Raw genomic sequence first — 20,385 nt, forward strand, 5'->3', positions numbered from 1 at the left:
AAGCTTGGCATATGGTGAATACTCCATAAATGCTAGTTATTAGTTATTAGGTATTATTTTTAGCAACTAAATATAATAGAATAAATTAAACATTTATATGTATTTAATTTTTTAACTCTCCAAAATCCTTTATTTGATAAAATTGGCAACTTGATTTTTAAAATTTGATGGCAACCCAATTACACACACTCAAGTCCACAAGAAGAATTTCTTCTTCCTCAAGGAAAACTGTTTTGCTCCTAAGCTCTTTCAACTGATTAGAAGAGGCCCATCCGGATCATCAAGGATAATCTCCTTTACTTAAAGTCAACTGATTGTAGATGTTAACCATATCTACAAAATATCTTCACAGCCAAACCTAGATTAGTTTAATCAAATAACTAGGTACTATCGACTAGCCAAATTGACACATAAAACTAACCATTTAGTTTGAGGAAGGGAAGCTGAGTTGGTGGAAGGGAAGTATACCCTAAGCAAAAGGATAGTGTGTGCAAAGGCACAGGGAAGCAATAGAACTAACTGTATGTGTTGGAGTATGTGTCTGTGTGAATACACGCAATGTGTCCTTGTGTGTGTGTGTGTGTGTGTGTGTGTGTGTGTGTGTGTGTGTGTATGTGTGTGTGTATGCACTGGTAGAAGAGAGAGGGAGATAGAAGATGAGTCCATAGAGGTGGGCATACTTGCCCACCAGCTTACAGAGATCTTTGCCTGCCATGCTGAGGAGCTTTACCTCACGCCATGGCCTAAATCAAGCTGATCTTCAAAATCACCTAGAATCTGCTAGGCACCATTTTTGAAAACAGATTCTTTGGTCTCCTCCCAGACCCAATTAATCAGATTAAGCCAGAAGCTTATTTTATTAAAAAGCTGCATTTTGTCCTCCAACCCAATGACCAAGTTTGAGAATCCCTTCTTTAGGCAATGGAAGTCACTTTACTATTAAATGACAAAGTCCAAATTTTGTCATTTAATTACCTTCCTGATTTAAGTGTTTGTGATTTTCACATGAATAGAATAACTTTTCCATGGTGGCTCCAAACATTAACACAGGTAGAATGTGCCTGGGAGAAACTTGGCTGAGATCCTCCCCAGTATGCTTATCTTTGCAGACACAACCTAATTGGGATCAGAAGGGCCAGGAGCTGGGAGGTAGGAGGATGGAGTTCTCTGTCACTGTCAGCTCCATTTCCATGGAGATCTATTCATTCATCAAGCACTCATTTAAGGCTTACAGAGTACCCAGTCTTTGCCAGGCTCAGTGGGAAACAGAAAGACAGCTGAAGCCAGCTTACAATTTTGCAGACACATGTATCTGAAACACACAGTTTGAAAAGAGAACACAGCGCTCTTTAAGGCAATATTTAAGACAAGCGTGAAGCAAGACGGTACAGACACAAAGCATACAAGTCAAAGACCTAGGCTTGTTTAACAAGGCAACTCATACAAAGTGCCTCATACACACCTGGCACATAGGCAGCATTCAATGAAAGTCAGTGCCTTGCCTTCCTGAGTTGTTATTATTAATGCCAAAACTCCCTTTTCAGTAGTCATAGTCTTTGGGGTTCTGGAATACATTTTGAAAAGGAAAAGCATGTCTGGCCTCTAGAATCATAGATCTTATTAATATCATGGTGTACATTCAGTTGACAGAGAAGACAGGGCACTGGTTGTATATAGATAAGGCTCACACAGGAAATAGAAACACCTTTTCCTGGGGACCACACTTGTCAGTCCTCTCTCAATTGGGACCCCTTCAAACTCAACCAGAGAAACTCAGGGCTCATCAATGCCACTTCCACTCCAAGGAAAAGTATTTTTCTGAGGGAGATCTTCCTTGTCTGTGCATCCTCAACACCTTGTGTGCTCAATAGTAGAGCTCTCCAATCATCCAGGCTCACATATGTCCTGCATGTCAACTAAGAGAATAGTAACCCTTATCAGAGAATATGCTACAGTTTATCTGAGGATATTTTTTAAGATGTGATAAAGTGCAGGAGGATAAAAGTTGGCTTAAACCTGCAGCAGATCTGACCCCAGACACATCGAGGCCCAGGGTTGCTCTTCCAACTCTAAAGGAAATCGTTCTCAAAACTGAGGTCCTAGGCTGCAAAGTGACCCAATGGTGTATCTCTGAATTTCCTCTATCTTGTATAGAATGTGTAGACCTACCCCTTCATCTCCTATGCTTTGTCCTATCACCATATTCTAGGAGGGACTTTACTCTTCTCTTACGGGCAGACCAAGTATCACCTTCTCAGCCAGCTGGTTTGTAGGCCCATGACCTGTACTGGCCCCCTTCTGGCCATGCTCACATTCACCTACCCCTCTACATAGTTGTGATTCTCTGAGGGTCCAACACAGTGAGTGAGTCTTAATTAACAGAAAAGATCTTAGAGTCCGAGGACTGAATTAAGTGACTACAAATCAGGAAATGAGGTCAGCTAAAATCTGACATTGAAAAACAGAAGAGGATAAATCATGATGAATTTAAAATCTTGATAAATAAATTTTAGATTGTAACACTTTGAAACACAGGAGAACTCCCCTAGTGTAATGTGTAGACATTTTGCTAAGACGTACCCAAACTTTGCCCTGAAGGCTGAACATGAAGAGAACTCAGACCCCAGGACTCTAGCCCAAACCTCAGGTACAAGCTCCCGTGAACCACATTCTCTTCTCATCTCAAAGAAGCAGCTCCCTCGGTGGTGTGAGCCAAGGCCTGCTCCCTGAGAAGAGCCTAGAAACACTTACTTTGAAGGGAACGTGACTGGCTAACAACACAGTGGTGGCTACCACAGAATATAGCTGGGTCCTATATTATGAGGATTATGTTCCTGAGCTGGGACTCACCCAGAATTCCAGGCTTCATCTTGAACCCACATTAGATTGATACTTAAAGAGACATCTGCTTCTGTTGTAGCACAGCAACCCTCCTGCCAAGAACAACTGAAAAAAAGAAAAAGAGGCTGGGGGGAAATATCTGTTTTAAGGCACTAGAGACCCATCATGCCCTCGGACTTAAAGACCCAAGATTCTAGAATGAAGGAAAAATCATTGAGGAGAGTCCTAATAGTCTATGCTGCTTTTCCCCTCAAGGCACTTGCCACTTCTTAAGTGATGCTGCAGGTCAAGCAGAAAGCAGCTGCTAAGTACTAGAAAACCTGAACAGAACTTTATGTGGTATCATGGACATGGGGAGATAAAAACTGGAGTTCAGGAATACCAAGATAGCCAGGACATCCGATCCCAGAAACCAAGAGAGAAAAGAAATGCAGAGTGAGGCCAACATCGGGCACAGCTCTTCTACTCATGGCTTTGCTGCTTCCTAAAAAAAGAGAAACTGGGCAGAAAGGGGTAGTGAAAAGGCTAAGAAGATAAGCAGGGTTTGGCCACGCTCATCAAGCAGAGAGAAAGGAAGGGAGATCGAGTACCAGGATCTCTGCACAGAGGAAGCTCCATTCAGTAGAGAAGCACAGAGGAATAAGTCCAAGGATTCAATCTAGTCAATGATTAAGCGGTGTGGGGGCTTGCTTGCAGTCTTCCACCTTGGCAAGAGAAGAATTAGTAATCTTAAATATGGATCCACTGAAAATATCCAGACAGAAGCACAGAGAGAAATACAAATAGAAAATACAGGGGGAAAATGAAGTAAATATTTATTATCAGCACAGTAACAGAATAATAAAAATCAATATGATCATCAGAACAGATACAGAAAAGCATCTGAAAAAATTCAACAGTAATTCATGAATAAATGAAAAGAAACAGACCCTTGGAAGTGTATCCTAAAGATCTATTGATAGAACTGCCTCATTCTCCTTCACCTCTGTATAATTTTCATTGTATGGCTTTGACCTTAGTTTATGTAAGTTATACACTCCCCTATTGCACATTTAGATTGTTTGTAGTATTATGCTATTACAAACAATACTGCAATGGTATATGCCAACTACAGTTGTGTATGCCCTTTCTGTGCACAATGTCCACCTTGGGTACAAACCAAGAAATGAAAAAGCTGAATCAGAGTGTGTCTATTTCTTTTCTTGACTAGATATTGCCAGATTATCTTCCAAAATTCCCTAGAAGGCAGGTCAAGTTTGTCTCAGTATTCTTCAGTGAAAATATTCCAAATCATTTCTCCTACCCCCCATGTAGGGACTTGCAATATTTAAGTTTCCACGAATGCCTTGTCTAGGTTTCAGCTCCTAAACCATAAATGCCATGTCTTCTATTTTTCTGTATCACACACAGCAACTAGCACTTATATAGGTATTTAATAAATACAGGTGTTTGTTGAATCAATGAGCAGATACGTTTTGTGTTAATAGGAAAAATAAGTTGGGGAAATAATCATTGTGATTATAGCAACACACAGTAAACATCAAATAAGGATGACACTGCACAGACCAATTACTATGGGAAGAGCTCTAGGCAGTGGGCATGTTTCTCTAGCCCAAATGACACAGTAATGGTGGTCATTAACTGGGAGCACAAAACGATTGGCTAAGTGCCAGTCCTCTTCAGCAGCAATATGTTACCAGCGAGAGATGGTAGAATTGCACTAGGGAGGGGAAGATGGTTCTGTTCCACATTAATGGCACTCTCAATGTTCTGATGATACACAAATGTGCCACATAAAGCATTCCAAAGCAAGGACAGTGGTAAGAAATAGACTTGAGCTTGCTTCTGCCCGAATCATCTTGCGAAGCAGTATATTAGAGCTTGCTGATGAGTCCGGCTTTCTTCATGCCCAGACAGGTAGGACTTGGGCCTATAACAAATCTCCAAAGTGGCCTCCAAAAAGCCCACCATCAGAACCCACCTCATTCTAATAGCAATGATTCTCAGAAGCCTCAAAGGTGAAATAAACACTAATCATTAAAGCAAAAGAAATATCACCCCCTTGATTCCACAAGTGTCCATTCCTTCTAAGTTTTTCTAATCATTTTCTCATTAGCCTCACTCTCAATCTTACCATCATTATTATTCTGTTTATGTAATGTCACTCACTGAGCACCTTCCAGACTCCTTCCCACCAGCATGCACAATACATTCCAATTATGTAATTATGCCATTGTAATCAAATCATTAAGATTCATATTAAACATGTATTAAAGTTCACAAGGAAAAAACGAGCATCAGACATAGGCACCAAGAGGGAAGGAAACACACAAACATGCTTGTAATTGCAACTTGCTTTTAATGAGCCTGTGACTACAGATTTAGGGTCTTGGAAGGATTTCATAACTGAGAAGAGGTGGCTGATTTCTTTTTTTAAGATTTATTTGTGTGTGTGTGTGTGTGAAAGAGAGAAAGAGAGAGAGCATGAGGTGCCCCAAAGTGGTTGATTTTTAAAAATGGAAAGCAGAAACTCTCCCCTCCCTACCCTTATGACTCCAGTGAGTTAATCTCTTTATTATATAATAGATTATAAGAAACAGCTCAAGACAAGTGCACTACATTTGGGGCATATGTGCACATGTGTGTGCGCGTGCACACACACACACACACACACAGTGAATAAAACAGAAAGACTGTCCAAGAGACTTGCAAGCACTCGCTGGCCTGGAAGAAATAATACCGTACCTGTGGAAAAGCCTCAATTGACTAACTGATTTGAATGGTGTGTGACATCTACATAATCAATTTAGAAATACAAGACCAGACTTACTGAAGGTGGTTATTTACTATCAAAGACGATTCCTACAGTGCCACCAGCTGACAACACACAGATGACAACGGTGCCCTGAGTAGGACGCTGTGTAAGCCCAGTGGTAAGACCAATGATTTGCACCTCATATTAGAGAGCATTGTTGGAGGGGGGGAGCTTTAAAATAATACGCAATACTACTGCCCAGGTCTCACCTAGACCTACTAAATCAGAAACCTGTTTTAATAAGCCAAGCCCTACAGGAGATTCTTGAGTATACTAAAGTTTGAAGATTATATGTCCAAGCCTTCACAATGGAGCGAAGTCACATTTAGGAGAACTAACCATGCTGTGGCCCCTGGGCTAGACTCTTTAGCTATATTACTGCATTTAAGGGGTGCCTGGGTGGTTCAGTTCGCTAAGCATCTGATTCTTGATTTCAGCTCAGGTCATGAGATGGAGCCCTGCATCAAGTTCCATGCTCAGTGCAGAGTCGGCTTGATTCTCTCTCCCTCTTTCTCTATCCCTCCCCCAAATCACATGTGCAAGTGCGTGCATATGTTATCTCTCAGATAAGTAAATAAAATCTTAAAAAATATATTATTGTATTTAATTTCCCAATAATTTCTTTATTCACTCAGTAAACATATCCTGCCTCAGTCAAGACCCTGCTAGGTGCTGGGAATATAATGGTGCAAAAGACACGATGCCTACCTTCAAGGAGACTTACAGTAAACAGATAATCGTAATATAAAGTGGCAACAATAACTGCTACCACATACTGAGTGCTAACCACATGTCAGAGACTCTACCAGGTGCTTTACCTGTATTATTTGTAATCCTCACAGCAGCCTTAGGAGAACAGGTGGTGTTACTGCCAGTTCCCATTTGAGGAAACTGAAATCTTAGAGATTAAATAACTCACCCAAAGTCAAATGGCTCACAAGTGGTAAAGCTGGGACTGAACCATATTCTTAGGCATTCACTACTCTAGCTGTCTCTAACCTACAGACCCAGTTCTCCTAAGTACTATCTCAGGAGGAGTCCAGAAAACTTCACATATATCCAAGTATTTTCTGCAGCCTGATTAAATTATCCAGCCAGCTCCAACGTATACAGTTACCTTTTAAGTGTTATCAGTGCTACTGAGCTTAATAAAATGCTGACTACATAGTAATTGTCACATGTATTTTTCTTAAGGTAATATAAGTACAATTACTATGTTGTGAGAAATTCACAAAATGTAGGGCTGTCAGAAAGAAATCTTATTTAGAAACACTGGGAACCATACATTTCCATATGGCACTACACCATACAACACTGTATATCATACAACATTCCATATGGCACTACACCAAAAACATGGAGGCTTTTCCAAATGTGAATAATACATGACTTAATCCCCATTAAAATTTTTTAAAAGAGTATGTGTATTCCCTAAGTCAATGGATACTCTAAAAATCTAGTTTGAGAGCCACTACATTAAAAGTTAAACACTTTCACTTAAGGGGATCACTTGACGACAATTTGATTTTAAACATAAGTACCAATGCCTCTCCACTAAAAATGCACTAAAAAATTACTCGATCATAAATACAAAGGAATCTTCCAAAGGTCTCTGACAAAGAGACCATGCAAATGATTCAGAACACTCCTTATTTTTGTCTGTCTAGGATCTCTTTGAGGAACCGTCTCTGTACTCATTTTATTCTTTGTGTTTCAAGTGATACTGATAACACCTGCCCATAGCCCCCACCTGGTCAATGAAGAAATCCCAGACCTTGGCCACAGTTATGGGCACAGGGCCAACCTGAAACAAGCCAGGACTTTGGATGGAATTGTTAGAAAGAGGCATTCTGTATGTGCTGCAATACCAACTGTGAAAACAATATAAGCCAAGAACAACAATAGGTGACCATCTTTCCACCACATGGAGAACCTGCTTAAGAATGTGGTCAATTCTGAGGACAAAGTAAGCCAAAAAGTAGAGAGAAATAAACAGAGTCCTGATGATGCTATCCGAATCTCTGGACCTAGGCTCACCAAAGGCCACCTATACCCCAGTACTTACTAAACATGGGCCAGTACCTTCCCTGGGCTTTTTTTTTTTTTAAGCTCTTTTGAATTGTTTTTCTTTCATTTATAACCAAAGGGTCCTAACCAACATGTAAGTCAGTACTAGGAGTGGGATGTAATGAGTGACAGACCTACATGGAATTGGCTGTGTTTAGGTGGACAAAGGTGCAATGAGGATTCCCTCTCCCCATATTCAAGTTGGTAATCCATTTCATGGATTGCAAAAAAGTTGGGTAGACTGTCACATGTTATATTTTTGGATTCACCTTAGAAGAAAAAAATATCATGATGTTAGAGTGAGTTGCTATTTTAGTAGAGCAGGAAGGGAAGGCAAGAGAGCCTCGCTAAGAGACAGTGGCCAGCAATTGAAGAGGGCCAAGAGTCAGATATTATCTTCCCATAGCTAAAGTTAGTGTAAGAAAAGGTAGTTAGGTGAGAAACACAGACGCAATTAAGATTAAGACCCAGAAGAAACCAGGAAAGTGGAGTGAGCCTAATGGCCCAGGCCACCTCTAACACCTCTATAGTTCACTTGCTGCTCAAAAAACACAATTAACTCCACTGTAAAGAGCTCCAGAGTGAAGGCACATTAGCCTTGCCTCAACCCATTGTTTGAGAGGACAAGATGGAAGCAGTTAACCCAGGGCTAGGAACTTGCACAGAGCTCTTGAGCCTGTTGCTAAGAGACAGATATTATAAAAACAGGGTCAAAATTCATGGACCATGACTCTATAAGATCTCTGGCTTTGGTTAATATCCCTTGAAGGTTCTGGAAAGCTAACCAACTGGCTAATTGGTCCAACTTCCAAGTCCTGAAAAAAAGGCCTGCGATTGTTCAATCCCTAAGGTCAGCCCCAGAGCCCGGGAATCCCTACAACAGAAAGTGAGCTATGAGAATAAATAAATATAGCTCCTGGGGGGAAAAAAAAAACTCACTGCCCATCTCCTATATGATAGTAGAGAACAGAAGATATGGGGAATGCTTTCAAAACACAACAAGGATAGAGCCAACAGGGAACTCCTCCACTACCACATCAGGGCATCCTGTGAATACTCAACCAGGAATGGTATGGGACATGACATTCACTTAGTGCCAACAGCATTATTTCCCCTATTCTCTATTTTTTTTTTCCAAAAAGAAGTATCTTATTGTGGCTATATTCTTTTGCTTTCATCATTTCCTTCCTGGTATGTCAGGAGTGATTAAATGCATGATTTGCCCTTGGTTTACATTTGAAGAGGCAGCACATCACACAGACACAACAAAGGAAGGCAATGAGATAGGATTGATATATAAATGAGGCTACAAGAGATCTGCAATGCATTATTTCTTTTTTTAAAAAATCTGTAGGAAAAATTGGAGGGGGAAGGATTTCTTTTTCTGTAGTAAAAAATTAAATGTATTGGTTTACAGGGAGTCCATATGGAATACTTTTAGTATTTTACTGGTTTAAGAGTTAGACCTAGATTTAAATCAAGTCCTTTGCCTTCCCTCCCACACAAAAGGAAACCACTTGTCTAAGATTGACATGTTTTTTCTGTTTTTATACTTTTACTACCTTTGCACATGTTCATAAATAATATATAATATTTATTTATATTCTTAAAATTTACATAAATGGTATGCTATACTTATCCTTGAGAAACTTGGCATTCTCACTCAACATCATGTTTCTAAGATTTATACATTTGGATATGTTCATTCATTTTAATGAATTGATAGTATTCTAATATATGAATAAATCATCCTTTACATATCCATTCCCATTCTGATTCAATATTTGGGTTTTTTTAGTCATCATTATAATTTTGCTTTTATAAGCAATGAGGCAGTTGAAGATCTCTGGGCACATCTTATATACATGTGACAATTTTCTAGAGCATATACCTATACATGAGCTTGCTGGGTATAGTGTTTGCTCATCTTCAATGCAGTAGATCTTGCTAAATTGCTCCCTGGTGTAGTTTTACCATTTGACATTCTTGCCGGTAGTGGATAAGGATTCCTGTTTGTGGTGTCTCCTGACTCTGATGTGTGATGGTTTGATTCATGAGGTTTGTCTGCTTTTTATTGTGAGCCTCTCTTCATCAGGGGTATTAGGTCTATGGAATTCTGTGTGCCCTGGATTGTGAAAGAATTCCTGCTGAGAAGTTTTATATTTGCTTTTACTGGAGCCTATAGGGTTTCAATGGTCCTTGACCAGGTTTATGATAAATTCTCAGCTTGGGTGTCCCACACCAGACAGGTAGTGTAAATTTGGATCACATACCTCTATATAGTTCAGGCCTGGGGATTAGGTTTCTTAAATGATTTTTTTTTTCTTTCTGCCTAAATCTCTGAGCAAATGACAAGCTCCCATTTGCTTCCCCTGGTCAGTGGATGCAATTTTCTGGTCCACATTTTATGAGTGGGCAGCTCTTTGACTTTCCAGACTGTATACAGGATTCCTCCTTCCTCCATTTCCTATGATCTGGAGGCCATATAACTTGTCCTCATGGGGACGCTATGGGCCCAGCTCAAGTCTCACAACGAAGCTAAACTCCCATGAGTCCCCTGCAACAGCTCTCCCTCACTCACTCACCATAAGTATATTCATTTCACTCTCTTTCCCTATATCTGAGATGAACTTTTCTTTCTTCCAAGTTCGGCAATGCAATTTCACCAAAAGTCCATTACATTTTCCTTTTATCTAGCATTACTATGTATTTGAAGTTAAAGGGGAATGATCACATCTATTACCTTAATCTGTCATATTACTGAGAGTCCTTTGAGGTGATTAAGGTCACCTTCTATTTTCAAACTCTACAATTTTAATTAAGTATTCTATAAGAGAAAAGAAAAAGAAGAGATGCATTATGTAGGAAGATTTAAAGAACCATATATACCCAGGAATAAATAATACCTAGTTTTCCTTAATATTCCACTCCTGTCATCTGTCAATCTGACTCTGAGAGTCAGCCATTCATTATAAGCCCACACTCTCAGGCCAGAAATTTTCCAGGGTGGGACAATATGATTGTTCAATCTTTGGAACTCCAGAGTGAAAGCCATCAACTTGTGCTCAAGGTATCTGACCCACCTGAACACATGCACCCCCTGTCAGGAACAGTCAGTGGGTAGGCAAATGCTTTTTCAAATTCCTCCACACAGGGTCGTATCTTCTCCTGCAACCAGTATTCATCTTAATTCGGTGAAGCTGCCGCAAGGACTTCCTGCTCTGTCCTCCTCTGCCCCTCTTATCATACCAAAACAAAGTTTTGAAACACAGGACCTGATGTGTAAAGATTCTTCAGTGAGGATTTTGACTCCTAACTTATCCTGATTCCTTCTTGTCCTTCCTTCTGTCTTTGTAACAGTTATTCACAGGCCTGTCATTTCCCCAACAAGCTCTGTAAGCTCTTTCATGGGAGAATTTATACTATATACCCAATGCCTGTCACAGTGGCTAATACACATAAAAACATAGATCTTCCTTGAATTACCATGGATTATGTCTCGGTAAGCCCATCATTAAAAACAATTTAAGTCAAAAGTGCATTTAGTACAACTCACCTACTAAATATCATATCTTAGCCTATCCTGCCTTAAGTTTGCTCAGGACACATTCATTAGCCTACAGTTGGGCAAAATCATGTAAGACAAACCCTATTTTATAATAAAGTGTTGACTATCTCATGTAGTTTCTTGACTGGACTGAAAGTGAGAAACAGAATGGTTATATGGGTGCAAATTCTTGTAAATGTATTGGTTGTTCACCCACATGACTGCATGGGAGCAGCAGCTCACTGCTGTTGCCAAACATCACAAAAGAATGTCCTACCACATATCACTAGTCCAGGAAAAGATCAAAATTCAAAATTTGAAGTATAATTTCTACTGAATACATGAATCACTTTCACACCATGTTAAAGTCAAAAAATCCTAAGTCAAAACATCATAAACTGGGACTGGGTACTCAATAAATTATTTATTATCAGATATATTATAGTCATTCAGATATCATCAGTTGTGGGGATTCACTTTCTCAATCCCCTTCCTAAGATTCTGATTGGCCTAAAGCTCTTCTTCTTATCATTACTCAGTTGTCTTCAATAGCTGCCAAACTTCACCAAGGGTGAAGGGCTGAACACCAACTTTTTAAGGGTATCCGCTATAGCATGGGGACCATTCACAAGATAAATTAAGCTTCTTTGGCTTCAAATTGGGGGCAAATGGTAAGAAATCTGTGATGAGAATCTCTTCCCCCCTCCCCCCCCCATAAGGGATATGAGAAGCCCACCTTTATGGGAGGAGCAAAAACAAGTGGGAGAATTCAGTGAGGTTGCATGATGTGCCCTCTAAGATGACTGGTAAAGACTCAGCTGGCACATGTGCTTTTATTTATCTATTTATTTGTTTTGGCTCATGTGCTTTTAGAAGGCAACTTCAGGGGTGCCTGGGGGGCTTAACTAGTAAGGGTTCAATTCTTGGTTTCAGCTCAGGTCACAATTTCATGGGTTGTGAGGTTGAGCCCCATGTTGGGCTCCATGCTCAGTGGAGAGTCTCCTTGAAGTGGGGAGGGGAATGGGGAGTCTGTTTGAAGATTTGAAGATTCTCTCCCTCTGTCCTTCCTCCTACTAGCACATACTCTCCCTCTCAAATAAATAAATAAATCTAAAAAAAAAAAAAAAAAAAAAAAGAACCCAACTTCAAATGATGAATCAGGCCCTGTAAAATGTAAAATGTCCATGGGTTCTGTCTGGTTATCTGACTTCTGGAAATAAAACCTAATAAAATAATGCAAAAATAGGGGTAAGGGAACAGAACCATGAATGGTACCATTTCAATGATACAGTAGAAAATTTTTAATTGCAAACAATCTAAATATCAAAACAATCAAGAAATAGATATGTACTTTTTTTTTCACTGAAGGAAACCATGCAGTCATTAAAAACTATGGTTATAAAGGTCACACAGCACCATGAAAAATGCTCATGGTTGAATGTTAAGTGAAAAATGAAGAGAACAATTTTGCATATTCAATAGGAGTACAACTAGATTTTAAAAGTGAGCGCTTAGCAAAGAGTCTAGTAGGAAATTACCAACTTGCTAAAACCAATTCTGTTACATTACTAGTATTACAGAGTTTTTTCTTTTCATTCACTCCAACATTTTTTAATGTGGTTCTATTACCTTTGTAATAATCTACATTACACATAAATGTTCAATTTTTTTTAAATTGGGAAAAGATTCAACCCTAGTCAAGTGTTTCTCTGTCCTCACTCACTCCTTTATTTACTTCCTTCTTGTCTTCCTCCTTCCTTCCTTTTCTCTATTTTTAATGGGGCAAAGAGGAACAATTTGAAGTTAAGAAATTAGAATATTCTATTAAATGTGCAAATTCTTGAAGTAATTCTTTTTCCTTTTTCTATTAGCAAAAGGTAGAGAGGGAAGCTAGAGAGAAATAGGCACTGAAAGAACCAGAGGCAAAACTGTTCAGGGATGTGGCCAGTGGGTGCAGGTATAATCAGTGAGTTTTAAGGAAAAGCAGCAATCAGCAGCCCAGGGGAACCAAGTTTCATGGGTATGCAAGATGATGACAAAAGTTAATTTGAGAAAGTGAAGGGCAAACATGGGCTAATCAGTGCTGAACAACTGGGCAAAATGCTATTTGCAAAACACTACAGATGCCTTCCTGCTTTATTTAACCAGAGTACCAAAAAAACCCCCACTGAATTTTGCTAGATTGTTGTTGGCAATGAATATGGATTAAAGGATGAAGCAGGGATTGATTGTTGTCTCCTGTGAGCCTCAGGCTTGTACACATGAACTGTTCACAGATATTTAGTTCAATCTTTGGTCATCAGTCGGGTCATGCACACACCTGGAAACTGATGTCTGATTAACCGCTCCCTTGTGGTACTCCCACAAGCTCAGCCTGGATGCTTGGCAGGCCCACAAATAAACCCTGGTTAGTTTGGTGATTAACTCTTTCCTGCTCATCTGCCTATTAACCACCTGTATGCCCTATTCAGCTCCATATCCATGCAGCCTTTCTGAAAGCTCTGTAAGAGAAGAGACCACATGTCTAAGGTAGCCCTCCTGTGGCATTTAGGACCATGTTTGGGACAGCCAGCCAGAGGTCATCATCTGGCCATAAAAAGGCAGAACTCTAATGAACTGACCGGAGCAGTTTTGATCACCACCATGAAGTCCAGTAGTCCTTGTTCAGGGTAATAACTGGGAAGTATATAGCTGAACACTGTCACAGAAGGGGTTACTACAGCAGAGTTCTCAGAGCCAGGGATTACAGGTACCTAGAAAAGCTTGGAACAGAAGTTTCTCTGACAGTGGTTAGGGGCTTCTGCTATCTCTAAATTAATGCTTTCCAGCCCTCACCTCTTAAACTGTTTTTTTGTTTTGTTTTGTTTTGTTTTTGCATTTAAAACCACATATATAAACACATATAAAATGGCTTTACAATGGAGCCATTTTCCTTGGATAAATAAGATAATTGTAACAGAATACTTAGCCCTCCAACACTTGGCACTTGCCATCCTATACCATCCTTGCCTCTTCTTCATGATGCTGGTGGATTGGTGCCCTAGATCACAGTCTGGACATTAATGGATTGAACACAAACCTGTGCATGGTGTTGACTGGGATCCTCTGTGAAAGTCAGCTCTCTCCGAGGGAGTCCAGATGTGAGCTAGCACAGAAGGGGCAAGAAGCAGAAGAAGCCTCATCCCACAGTCGCAGTGCCTGAAAATGTGTCAAGGCTCTGGGAAATAACCAATAACCCAGAAAGGTGACAGTCAAAGTGCCCCTGGCTCCATCTTACTCATCCAAGTCTGACCAGGATGAGATGGTACCTTAGACAGGACTTCACTTCCCTCCAACATCTCCCTTCTGAATCCTTCTTATATCTATAGCTTTTTCTCTCTACTTTTTCCAGGCCTGAGATTGCTCACCAAAAGCAGCCACCAACAAATGATCTGTGTAGTGTATGCTTTAGTGAGAACTATTCTAATAGTAGAAATTATCTCTGCTAGCAGTGTACCCTTTAGTGAGAACTATTCTAATTGTGTTTTTCGAACAGGATGTTTCTTAAATATCCATGGGTATCACTCAAAATTCTTTAAGATGATGCCAGAAAACAATATTAATGGCTTACATGTTTATTTTAGTATCAGATATAATAAAATGAAAGCAGCATATCAAACTTGTGATTTCATCACTCTTGCTGGTTAAGATAAAGCTAATCGCAATTAGTAGTTAAAATTAAAACTCAAAGGAAAGTATTAAGTAACATTATTGGTGATATTCCAGTACAACAAACATCATTAAAAAGTAGGACATAACTGAAATTCGGGAAACACTCTATGGATCACCTCCTTTAGGTAACTGTACATTAAGCCTACATCTGGTTTAGGATGAAAGGATTTGTCCCCTGTTGATTCACATCAAGCAATCCAGGAAGGTGGACTTAGGAGACAGCAATACCCACAGACCAGAGTCCACGCTGCCGAGACAGGAGGCTATTCTTGTTTCTGCAGCACAATGATTGGGAGTTCTGCCAAAAACGAAACAGACTATCCTGCAGCTGTTATCTCATTTGTATGAGTAATATGAAAAAAACGTGGCACAATTTAATATGCCATCTAATACTTTTATTCTTATCTCACCAGTAGGGCAGGTGGTAGCATACGTGTTTGAAAGCCACTGCAGATTATTACAGGGGGAGGTCCCCAAGAAATGATGTTTGCTGCTATCTGAGCTGAGTAAAATGATCTGAGCACAGATATTATTTTGTAAAGCCAATCTCACTTGTATCTTCTCCAGTGAGATCTTAATCATGGCACGCAATGGGAGTGGATACCTCCTTTCCTGGTTATCTGGGTGCAGGATGACAGCATCGCCATCACTGGGAGAATGGTTATCTGTTATTTCACTTGTGAGAGACCAACGAGAACATTATCGGGGCATTTGTAACCAAACGTGTACAGCTCAGAGTGATAAAAGAGGAAGGAGGCGGCTCATCTCCAAGGATGTGGAGATAATGCCACTTGTAGGGGGAGGAGATGGATGGCATTGTTGAAAGCGGTTTCAAATATTAGGAACTGACTAAGAATCTCTCACAGCAGCTCAAATTTTGGCTTAGGAAAAGAGAGAAATAAATAAGAGGACCTGGGTGAAGAAAGGAAGCATGGATGAGAGAGTGATCATCTCAACTCCTTCGACCTTAAGAGAAATGTGGTTAAATAAATCTTTCATGACTCTCGGTATCTGAAGATGAACTACAGCAACCTTCAAACTACTGAGGGACACAAATAATATTTTCCCCCTATTCTTGGGCTTATTTATCTTTCCTTATTTTCTCTTCTTTTTAAACAACCAGGATCTCAAATAAGCCTTCAACAAATAAAGCTGCTAAGATGTTAACAACAACAAAAAATGAGGACACAAATTCTTCACTGTTAAAAGGGAGACTCAGAGAGCCTCCCTACTATAATACTGAGTATTAACCCAAAAACAGCCCATATCTCTAATTTATAAGAATAACGACGTCAGGTTAAAAAGCCAAACTCTACAGCGGCGTTTCTGTTCACTCTTACTGCCTTTGACTTATGACCATTTTTACTTATGGTCAGGAAATCACTGTTTCTCCCCCATGAGGCTAAAGTCTAAAATGTTAATGCTCTAGCCTGTTTTCTCTCTCTTTCCCCTTTTCTCCCCTCCTCTCTATCTCTCTCCCTCCCACTCTCTTACCCCCCCCCTTTGTATTTTTTTTTAACTTCACTTCTACTTCAATGGAAGCCTTATTGTGTAACAATTCAAACAAAACAGAAACATACAAAAATGCCGATTCTTAGGCTCCTCTTGCCCTCAAATTCACCGCCTTGAAGTAATTAGTGTCTGCAGTTTGAAGTATTTGTTTGCATAACTCCTTCCAGGCCTTAATCATACATGTGCATTTACTGTTTGACCTAATTTTTCCTTAAAATGTGGATCCTTTTCAGGCAATAAACATAAATCCAAGTCATGCATTTTATTGACTGTATAATAACCCATACTACAGATGTATTATAAGTTATTCAATTGTTCCTGAGCATCCATGTTCTCCAGCTCCCTGTCCCTATTTTATACAATCATTGCTACAATAGGTAACTGTGTATTTCTCCCTATGTACTAGTACTTCTATTTCTCTAAAATAGTGGGATTATTGGATCAAAGGATGTGTACATTTTTTATTTTTAAATTATGTTGAAATTACTTGCCAAAAATGTTGTAAGTACTCATATTCCTACAACAGAGCCCATTTCCCCAAACCATCCCAAGCTTTGGCAATTCTCAATCGTTTTATGTTTTACTGATCAGTTGAGTGAAGATGGTATCCCATCCTTTTAATTTGCACTCTCCTGATTTCCAGTAGGGCTGTACATCTTTTCATATGCTTAGTTACCATGTTTGTCTCCTCAGGTATGACTTGCCTTTGCCTCTCCTTCCAATGGCTATATGCCTTTTTCTTAACATTCTGTACTGCCTTGAGACACTAACCTTTTGTTTATCATATGAGTTGTAAGTATTTTCCCCCCAGTGTTTTGGCTTTAGATTTTGTTTATGGTACCATATGATGTATAAAAGTTTTAAATATTTATCTTATCAAATACATCAATGTTTTCTTCTTTGGATTATGGGTCTCCTGGCTTATTTTAGAAGCTTTTCTCCACCCCAAGGGTATATATTTTTCTGACACTTTGGATTTCCTTTTCCTTTTTCAATTCTTAATTTTACTTTGGTAAATCTATAACATAAATAAATAGGATATATGTTGCCAGGTATCAGTTACTTTACTTTTGAAGACACAATCTTCCTGATATCACTCTCATCCTTTTCAGTCCAAATGTCCTTCACATGCCTAAAAAAAAAAAAAAAGAATCCATTAGGAATTACAAATAAAACAACTAAACTAAATAAAGTATACAATCTTTAATAAAGATTCAAGAAATAGCATCAAAAATAGAGAAAGTAAATAGTCAAGAGTCCAGGGGGCTGATACTCAGCCTCCACAATAGTGCTATACCTGATTCATGGCTGTATTCCCACAGGACCTCTCCCAGGTAGTTGGACAAATTACATACTTCAACAAGTGTGTTTTTACTGGTTGGATGGCTGGCTGCCTAGAAGGATGAATGGGTTTCAGACAACCCTTTAACAGATACATAGCCAACTTGAAAACTAACCAAGAGTCAATGTGAGGGAATTAATGATCAGAATTAAACTCCTACAGATACAGTCTATATGCAAATGGTTAACATTTCACTCAACTATATAGTGAAATATATTTCTTAGTTTACTCACGGAATGATTACAGTGATTTCGAAGAAATTTTTCTAGATTCAAGTGTCAATCAAAGAATTAAGTAGTAATTATCCGAGGCAGAAACCACTGAGACCAAAGGCAATCTACTTACCCCTATCAAGCCACTGGATGCCAAAACTCATCTGCTCCTGCTGTGATTTTCATGACAATAATTAACAACCATGACCATACAGCTGACAAAGAGCTCTCTATATGTTACCACACCCATTCTACAGATAAAGAAATTGAGTTCCCAAGAAGTTAACTGAATGGCTTGAAAAACTAAACCAAGATTCAGAAGAAGGGTTCTTTCCCTCTACAACCTATTCCATTGTCAACTGAGCAAATATATTCACCACTACCACTATCCTCATTTCCTAGCAAAGGTAGAAAGTAAGATTATGTGATTATTGTCCCCCAAAGGAGCAGTTTTTACCTTCCAAGTATCTACACTTGAGATCTCTTTTCTTTTTCATGTTTCATAAAACCCACAGACTATCTTCATTCTGTACCAGATTCTTCATCTTCCAAGGGACAGGAATAGTTGGATTTTAAGCAGCAGAGATGTGTGCTAAGGTGACAAATCATAAGCTATGGTTACTCTTCCACAGTAGAGGAGGTGAGGGGAGGCTGAATCCAAACAAGTGAGAGATTCTTCTGAATAGAACTGTAGCAAGTAGGGCACACGGGTGGCTCGGTTGGTTAAGTGGCTGCCTTCAACTCAGGTCATGATCCCAGGGTCCTAGGATCGAGACTTGCATCAGGCTCCCTGCTCACTGGAAAATATGCTTTCCTCTCTGCACCCCCACCCTACCGCCTGTTCGTGCTCTCACTCTCTCAAATAAATTTTTTAAAAAAAATCTTTTTAAAAAAAGAATTGTAGCAAATAGGAATGTTCATCCACAAACTCCATGTGTGGAAAATTATGATTGTTTCCATCAATGAGCTTTAAGCAGGATGGGCCTGGGGTGCAGCTGTATACCTATACTGACATCTGCAGAGACATCTGGGCTCCTTCAGGTTTGGATGCTCAGGCCATGCAGGTCACTGCTAGGCCATTCTTCACTCCCAACACAAGGCTCCTTTGGATCTGGCCCCTCTCTTCTCTCTCCCAGCATTCCTGCCAGGACACTCTGTGTGGCCCTGTCCCATCCCCACCTCTGTTTTTTGCAGCTCTGAGGACCCTCACAGAAGGATGCTCTCTGCCCACTGCTCTAGGCTCTTCCCAACCCAACCCACACCTATTCCCAGTCTAGCAGTTTGCTTTTCCCTGGTTCCTATCCAGGAAAGAAAATCCATAACCAAATGGCTCTCAACCAGGACTAGTCCCATTCCCCATGGAGTATTTTGGAAATATGTGGATGTATTAATTGGTTGTCATAATGATGGGAGTTATATCACCTATGAATTTCACCTTACTTCAAGATAGTAAAGAGTACTTCACAAGGTATTTACCATATAAAGGAGTTAAGTTTTAATAGGACTGAGGATCACTGCCTTCAAGTAACTTTCTTTCCTCTTCCCAGGGTAAGTTGAGGAAGGGTGGCCATGGAGCCCTATGCTCCTGGGACCCCTACCATCCCATCCCTTCTCTTCCCCTTCTGATACCCCTCCCCCCCCCTAGGAAAACCTCATCTAATCCAAGGGTTCAAAAAACGTTGTCTGTGATTCCCTCTGACTTCACTATTCCTTGGGCCCTTCATATTCTCAGTTTTACAGCCAAAGCCTGGCCAAGGCGTCTTCTGTCACCTCCCTTCTCTGAGGCAAGGATGCTACCAAGACAGAGGAAGAATCACCAGGTAAGTTATGTATTAGGGAAAACACGTCTGCTAGTATTTCCAAATCTTCTCCAACCACATAATCAAGAAAGATCTGCTTACTAAGTAGTTGTCTGTACCAGCCTCCAGAGTGGTTTCATGACCTCATCATAGCCATGCACAAGACAGGGGATATTGTGCCCAAGATTATGTATCCGAGAAACCACCAAGGAGCCAACACCGATGCAAACACATGAGGGTTTATTTACAACCTCGAGCTTGGGTCCAAGTATACCTGACTGACACAACGGAGCAGGGACTTGGACCCCCAAGGTGGGTTCCAGCTTACTTTTATGGGCTGGTCCAGAGGACCTCCAGAAGGGGTGGAGGAATTTCTCAAGTTCTGTTTACATTCTGATGTGGGGTTTTCAAGGGCGTTAAGCTCTGTTCTCATTCTGATATGGGACTTTCTGCCATGGGCATTGAGCTCTGTTCTCATTCTAATATGGGGCTTAACTGAAGTAAGATAAAGTTCAGCTCTTATTGCAGGGGCCTGAGAT

At 40.0% G+C, this 20,385-nt stretch overlaps 2 long non-coding RNA genes across 4 annotated transcripts in view; both read right to left on the minus strand.

The window, feature by feature from the left end:
* Window positions 1-14,463, minus strand: part of LOC129507348 (uncharacterized) — a 53,839-nt gene extending 39,376 nt beyond the window's left edge. The window contains exon 1 of the long non-coding RNA XR_008663962.1: window positions 14,350-14,463. This is a non-coding gene — a long non-coding RNA (uncharacterized LOC129507348). The remainder of the gene's footprint in view (window positions 1-14,349) is intronic.
* Window positions 14,464-17,072: 2,609 nt separating this feature from the next.
* LOC129507347 (uncharacterized) overlaps window positions 17,073-20,385 on the minus strand; it is a 165,161-nt gene continuing 161,848 nt past the window's right edge. For 2 of the 3 annotated variants that reach the window (XR_008663961.1, XR_008663959.1), the window contains exon 3: window positions 17,073-17,625. This is a non-coding gene — a long non-coding RNA (uncharacterized LOC129507347). Of the gene's footprint in view, window positions 17,626-17,790; window positions 17,888-18,180; window positions 18,221-18,504; window positions 19,630-20,385 lie in introns of those variants that run through there. The other variant, XR_008663960.1, reaches the window with a different exon arrangement.

Source organism: Nyctereutes procyonoides, unplaced genomic scaffold (genome assembly GCF_905146905.1).
Source record: "Nyctereutes procyonoides isolate TBG_1078 unplaced genomic scaffold, NYPRO_anot_genome, whole genome shotgun sequence".
NCBI lineage: Eukaryota > Metazoa > Chordata > Mammalia > Carnivora > Canidae > Nyctereutes > Nyctereutes procyonoides.